Raw genomic sequence first — 7,421 nt, 5'->3', positions numbered from 1 at the left:
TGTTTAGTGTTGGAAAGTGTGTCTAGATGATCTGGCTACCCATGCATGACTTTGTTTTTGTCAGATACGACGTAGTTATTGGTATATTGGGTATTTAACTGCGGTTACCAATTTCTGTTTTTTTTTTCAATATTTGTAAAAATTACTACGTAGTAAGGAATTGCCGTATATTATTCATTTTTTTTTCATGTTTATGTGTTAGAAAGTGTGCCTTGATGGTTGGGCTAACACGTGCATGTCTTTTTTTTTATCTGAGATGTCGTATATTAGAATGTCGGGCATTTTACCGCGAGTGTCCCTTTTTCATTTTTTTTAATTTTTTTGCCAAGTCATTTTTCCGTAAGATATTGCGAAATAGTGTCGTAAAACTTTTGCTTTTTTAATGTTGGAAAGTGTGTCTAGATGATCTGGCTACCCATGCGTGATTTTGTTTTTGTCAGATACGACGTAGTTATTGGTATATTGGGTATTTAACTGCGGTTGACAATTTCTGTTTTTTTTTCAATATTTGTAAAAATTTACTACGTAGTAAGGAATTGCCGTATATTTTTGATTTTTTTTTCATGTTTATGTGTTAGAAAGTGTGCCTTGATGGTTGGGCTAACACGTGCATGTTTTTTTTTTTATCTGAGATTCCGTATATTAGAATGTTGGGCATTTTTCCGCGAGTGCCCCTTTTTATTTGTTTTGCATTTTTTTGCTTAGTCATGTTACCGTAAGGAATTGGCAAGTAGTGTCGCAAAACTTATATTTTTATAGTGTTGGAAAGTGTTTCTAGATGATCTGGCTACCCATGCCTATTTTTTTTTTAGCCAGATATGGCGTATATATAAGTATGTGTTCGATTTTCCTGTGATTGCCATTTTTTCGTTTTTTCCCATTTCTTTCAAAATTACTACGTACTAAGGAACTATCACAGAGTAATATTTCATTTATATGTTTATTTGTCGGAAAATATGCCTTGATGGTTTGCCTAGCACGTGGCTGAAATTTTTTTTTTCTGAAATGCCGTATATTAGAATGGCCATTTTTCCACGAGTGCCCCTTTTTATTTGTTTTGCATTTTTTTGCTTAGTCATGTTACCGTAAGGAATTGGCAAGTAGTGTCGCAAAACTTATATTTTTATAGTGTTGGAAAGTGTTTCTAGATGATCTGGCTACCCATGCCTATCTTTTTTTTAGCCAGATATGGCGTATATATAGGTATGTGTTCGATTTTCCGGTGATTGCCATTTTTTCGTTTTTTTCCCAATTCTTTCAAAATTACTACGTACTAAGGAACTATCACAGAGTAATGATTCCTCTAGATGTTTATTTGTCGGAAAATTTTGTTTACTTTTTTTTTTGATTGAACATCATCAAATTTTTTTAGCTAAAATATTGTTTTACATTTTTTTTTTCGATTTTATTTCCCTTCAAAAAAAATTTTTTGGGTCAGAATTTTAATTTTATAGTCGTAAAATAATCGACAATTATCCAGCAACCCACCATACAATTTTTATGCATATCCAATAATAATTAAATTAGTAAATAACACCTTGAAATTGACATACCCTTCCTACATTTCAAGTGGCACATTAGGGAGTCTGAGTCAGTGTGGTTGGCGGCCATTTTGTGGACATATCCGAAGCGTAAGCTGCCCTATCTATATATATTCTTGTTCCCTATAGAATTTGTGATATTTTGGTATATTTTTACCTGCATAAATATCATATTATATATTAAATATATGTATTTTTTTACGAAATTTCCAAGTACTCAAAAAATTACCTTTAGATATGGCCCCTGATATAAATGTAATTTACAAAATAATGAAGATTTGTTTACATATTTCTATTTTAGGATAACATATGTTTATTCCCTAAAAAAATTAGCCACTTCCTATTTCATTTGGGTACCCAAAAAAATTCATGAAATTTGGACAATTTTTTTGGGCCAAAAAAAGTTACCCTTTTTTTCTCATTTCAGATCTTCACCTCCATGGGTCTGACTTCATCCAAAATACATCAAGATGTGTCCTAAACATTCAAGAATCAATTCCTAAAAGGATTTGTGTATATATGTATAAACTTTTTTTTTATGAATTTTTATATCAGGTCTTTTTTTATTTCTACTTAATTTTTTAAAATATTTATAATAAATAGTTTTTCTGCAGATGAGTAGTATTTATCTTTACAGTTGTTTTAAGCATTCATTGAAGTTTTTTTTGGCAAAAGAAAAAAGGAGGTTACTGCAAAAACTGATTTTTCAAGAATTTTTTTTGGCGTCGGGGTCGTTCGCGTCCGAGTATACCCTTAAAGGGGTGTCCGAGGACCGTACCTATCCAGGGTTAAGCACCCCACACAGGAGTGTATTGACAAGAAGGCTGCTGGAATACCCACTGTAAAGAAGTGCTCTAATTGCAAGAAAGGGCATACAGCAATGGCCTGGGGATGCCATGAAAGGGTAGCAAGGGTTATTGCTGCCCTCCCCAAAGACAAAAGGGACCCATCAAGAGGAAGAGCGGCCCCCAAACCTCTACCCAGGAGGAGATTCTACACCCAGGAGGAGCTAAGCAGGCACTCCAACTCCAGAACCAGATCATTGTCAAAACCCAGAGCCAGATCTACCTCCAGGGCTCCAACTGAAGGACCAAAACCACTGCCCAGGACCATCTTCATAAAGACCACGGTCCTAAAGGATAAACTGACTGAACTAGTCACACAGGCCGTGACTAGATAAATCAATGCTGAGACAATTGCAGCCAGCATTGAACAAGTCCTAAATGACTTGGTCTCCAAGAATAAGTCCTCCCAATCCCCCTCTCTTGCTATCCAGGAGATCACTTCTCACTCCTCACCAACCACACTTACCATTCCATCACCTCAATCACCCGTACCTTCCACATCCTCTACTTCAGCCCCCACACCTATCATACCACTCACCCCATCCATCATCCCATCATCCACTCTCACCCCATCCACCTCATTCACTTCATCCTCCGAGGTCAAAGCAGTTCCCTTTGCCCCTAGGGACCCAAGACAGTACTCTTCAACCTACACCATGGAGTAAGAGTTCTGAACTGGAACTCAGCCGGTGTTAGATCAAAGATCTCCTCCCTAATTGCAGTATGCAAAACTGAGAATGTAGATGTCATCCTGCTACAAGAAACCAATCTTCCAGCAGGAAAGAAACTAAAAATCCCAGGTTACAATGCCTACATCGCACCACAGATAGGTACAGACAGAGGCCTAGCTACATTAGTTAAAACTAGCATACCAACAACAAGGTTACACAACCCTATTCCCTGTGGCACCAACATAGACACACTAGCAGTAACAATAACATTACTGAATAAAAAAATAGACATATACAACATATACAGAGAATTACATAGGGAGGATACAGGAGAATTACAACTAACTCAACTCTTTGCTCACACAGAAAGAACACCAACAATTATCTGCGGGGATTTTAATGCACATCACCCCATACTATCATCCCCATCAATGACAAACCCCTCAGGGGAACACATAGCTTTCGCCCTGGATGAATTTGAAGGAGTCTCCCTCCTAAACACAGGGCAACCTACACACATAAGAGGTGGTAGACTGGATCTGACTTTTGCCACAACAGCCATTAGACATCTAACCAAGTGGCAAGTACACTCAACCCTGATAAGTGATCACTTTGCCAGTGACAGAATTGGACTTGCAACAACTACCTCCAATCCCACCAACCCCACCAAGATGGAACCAGGACCTAGCAGACTGGGCTGCTTTCAAACAACCATAGAGGAATGGGCAGCAAGCTACACTCCCTCAGAGGACATAGATCAGCTAGAAAAAGATCTAGTTGATGCCTTTCACAATGCAGCCAACAGAGCTATGCCCCTGAAAACCACAGGAAGCAACTATACATACAAAGACTCCTGGTACTACTGCCCAGAAATCAGGAGTTTGAAAACCAGACTAAACAGAGTCACAAAAATATACAGAAGAAGGTCAACAGTAGAAAACAGAGAACTACTGCAAACAGTCAAAACGGAAACAAATCAAAGAATCCATGAAATAAGAATTGAAAAATGGATGGAATGGTGCTCAAACCTGTCAGGGTACACAACTCTAACTGAGCTATGGAAATGGCTACACAAAGTAGCCGGAAAAAAGAAGACTCCAATTGCCACACACCCACACCCACAAGAGGAGGCAGAAAGAATTGCAACAACCTTTGCAAACAGGACATTGTCAGCTAATCTCTCCCCTGAAACCAGAAGGCTACAGGAGCAACTGGCGCCAGCCAGGTGGGAAGAGATCAACAGAGCCTGCCTACAGCAGGCTGATACTGACACCCCTTACACAGTTGAGGAACTAAGAGCAGTACAAAAAGCAGGAAAGGATACTGCACCAGGGGCCGACAAGATAACCTACACAATGATCAAGCACATGGGTCCAGCAGGAGAAACCGCATTCCTGAGGTTATTAAACAAAACACACCTTGAGCACACAAGGCCTCAAGCCTGGAGACAACAAGACACACAACCAATCCCTAAGCCAAAGGATCCAAGCAATCCTAGACCAATAGCCCTAGTATCCTGTATAGAAAAAACAGGAGAAAAAAATGGTCCTAAACAGAATCAAATACAAAATCGGCCCCCTACACTAGCAGCTATATGCATATCAGGAAGGACTTGGCACCTCTGAATGCATTACTGAAGTATTAAGCTGCATAAACCAAAACAAGGCAACAATAGTCTTTATAGACTTTGAGAAAGCCTTTGAACTAGCAAGCCCAACAGCAATGCTGCAATCAGTGGCCAAAAAAGGAGTCAAAGGTCACCTACTAGCATGGACAAAGAACTATGTGCTAGGAAGGCAAGCTAGAGTCAAATTCCAAGGAGTGGTTTCTACCTATCATGAATTGGAAAATGGCACACCACAAGGAGGGATCCTAAGCCCCCTCCTATTCAACATCCTCATGGAAAATATAAACTCACTCCAACTTCCCGAAGGAGTAGACATATTTGTCTATGCAGACGATGTATGTGAGATAGCTAGAGGAGCTGTCAGGACGATGAAAATGCAAAGAGCACTCAATGCCATCAGCCACAAGTCCAATGAGCTTGGACTAAAAATAAACATTGGCAAAACTAAGGCCATGTCAATTAAAGCCCCAAATCCCTTGCAACCACTCACAATAGGAATGGAGCCCCTAGAATGGGTGGACAAATATACATACCTGGGAGTAATAATAGACAAACAACTTACCTTTAGATATGAAATAAAATATCTCAAGGAAAGGACAAATGCCAGAACGGCAGTCATGAGGTACATGTGCAACCTCAAGGAAGGAGCAAATGAACATGTCCAAATGAAATATTATCAAGCCTGTACCAGAGCACTAGTGGAATATGCCTCCCCAGCCCTCCCTGGGCTAACAGACATACAAAAAGGAAAAGTAGAAGTATTTCAAAACAATGCTATGAGGCTCATGCTAGGCGCTCCATTATGGACAAGACTGTGCAATTTAAGGATGGAAACCAGGCTACCGACCCTCGAAGATAGAATTGCAATGAGAAATGCAAGCACAGTTGCAAAGATGTTTCTATCAAACAGGGACTCAATCACCAAAAAAAAGGTTAGAGAGGAACTGGAGAAACATCCTGCAGTTCAAACCCCAAACTCTTATGGCAAAGATCACAGCAACAACATTAAGAGACTTGGGCTGGCCAGAATACTCCTACAACTGAACCCAGACACAGCACAGAGTATCCAACACATTCCACCATGGAAAAAACAAGTAGCAAAATTCAGCTACACCAAGCTCCCAAGGGCAAAAGAAAACTGCACCATAGAGGAACTCAGAAATGCTGCAACAGCAGCAATGCAAACTGCAGAAACCATAGGAGCACAGATCTACTATACTGATGGTACAGTGGATCCAGGAACACAAACAGCGGGAGCTGCAGTTCACTCCTGAAATTTCACAGCATGCTGGAGGACATCAAACAATGTCTCCACCCTGCAGACAGAGCTTGTTGCAATACAACAAGCCCTAGGATACTCCATTGAGAATGAGGAAGGACCAGTATTCATTCACACTGATTCACGATCCTCAATGCAAGCCCTACAGCAAGACAAAAACAAAGAAAACAAGTCCCTGATAGTTGATATTAAATCCCTCCTATATCAGCACAATGAAAGAAACAGGCTAGTAACATTCAACTGGATACCCAGTCACATAGGGATACCAGGGAATGAAAAAGCTGATGAGCTAGCCAAAAGCACCAGACACATCCAGAATATACAGGTGCACATACAGCCTGCACTACAACAAAACAAAAACAAAATAAAAACACACCTTAAGGACAACCTAATCAAGGATCTACACATGTGGGCAGAAAATGGCTCTCCCTCTGCCACTTGGTACAAATGGGCCACGGAGCTAGAACCCCCACCCATAGACAAAAACACCCCAAGGAAACAGGCTGTATGCATACACAGACTCCGGCTGGGTTACAAGGCAAACTGGGAAATCAGAGAGGACATCCAAAGACCATGTGATCACTGCGGTGACACGCCACAACACGCCCTCCTGCACTATTTACTTGAATGCAGGGAAACAGCACAGCTGAGAGGTGATCTACTAGTAGACACCAACGCACCAGAGGCCGGGAAAGCTGCGGCCACACTGGTAAAGGCAATTGTGGAAAGCTTTGACACCCACTCACAGTTGCTTTCAAGATTACCTCCTCCAAGGTAAAGACCTCACATTCACACCACTCCATCCCATACCTTCATCGTAAGGCCCTATTCACATCATCCTCTGTACTTTCTTAGCTTAACCTACCACTAAAAATCTCTCCGCAGGGACCCTAGAGGAGTAAAGGGTTGGACAACCCCACCTGCATCCTTTTCTCTACATTTCAAGGCCTTACACCCCAATTTTCATACTACCACTATACGTGAAATGATGGCCCTCTATCACTAATACCATCATCCTTACCCTGTTCACAACTTTCTCTACCACTAAAAACCATTTCAAATTTCCTTTTATTTTGATAACCCACCTTATATCTTTTCAGATCACCTACGGGCCGACCAAGGGAAAGGCCCGTGCCAACAAGAAGTGTTGGTTGTAATACTCTACGAACGAACGAACGAACTACTCCAACAATCATTTCTCACTCAGCTCCCACTGAGAGAGGACCTACTGCTGCTACTCCTGCCTCCTGCCTTCCTGCTGACTGCCGACTTCTCCTGCTGCTGCCGACTGCTGCCTGCTCCCTCTTCACTTGCTGATATATTCAGCCACCTGAAGAGATCGTCGCCGCCGATTTCGCTGACGTTTTTCGCTGATTTTTCGCCGAATTCGTCGCCGATTTTCGCCGTTTTTTCGACGATTTTCGCTGCAGTTAATGCTGTTTTGACAAGGGCCTTGCC

The 7,421-nt window shown here is 41.1% G+C and overlaps 1 pseudogene; it reads left to right on the top strand.

Moving 5' to 3' along the window:
* The first annotated feature begins 4,779 nt into the window (after positions 1–4,779).
* Positions 4,780–6,954, top strand: LOC137636676 (uncharacterized; annotated as a pseudogene).
* The last annotated feature ends 467 nt before the right edge of the window (positions 6,955–7,421 follow it).

This window comes from Palaemon carinicauda, unplaced genomic scaffold (genome assembly GCF_036898095.1).
Source record: "Palaemon carinicauda isolate YSFRI2023 unplaced genomic scaffold, ASM3689809v2 scaffold351, whole genome shotgun sequence".
Classification (NCBI taxonomy): Eukaryota; Metazoa; Arthropoda; class Malacostraca; order Decapoda; family Palaemonidae; genus Palaemon; species Palaemon carinicauda.
The sequence above is the reverse complement of the archived record's forward strand: the minus strand, read 5'-3'. Positions and strand labels throughout refer to the sequence as shown.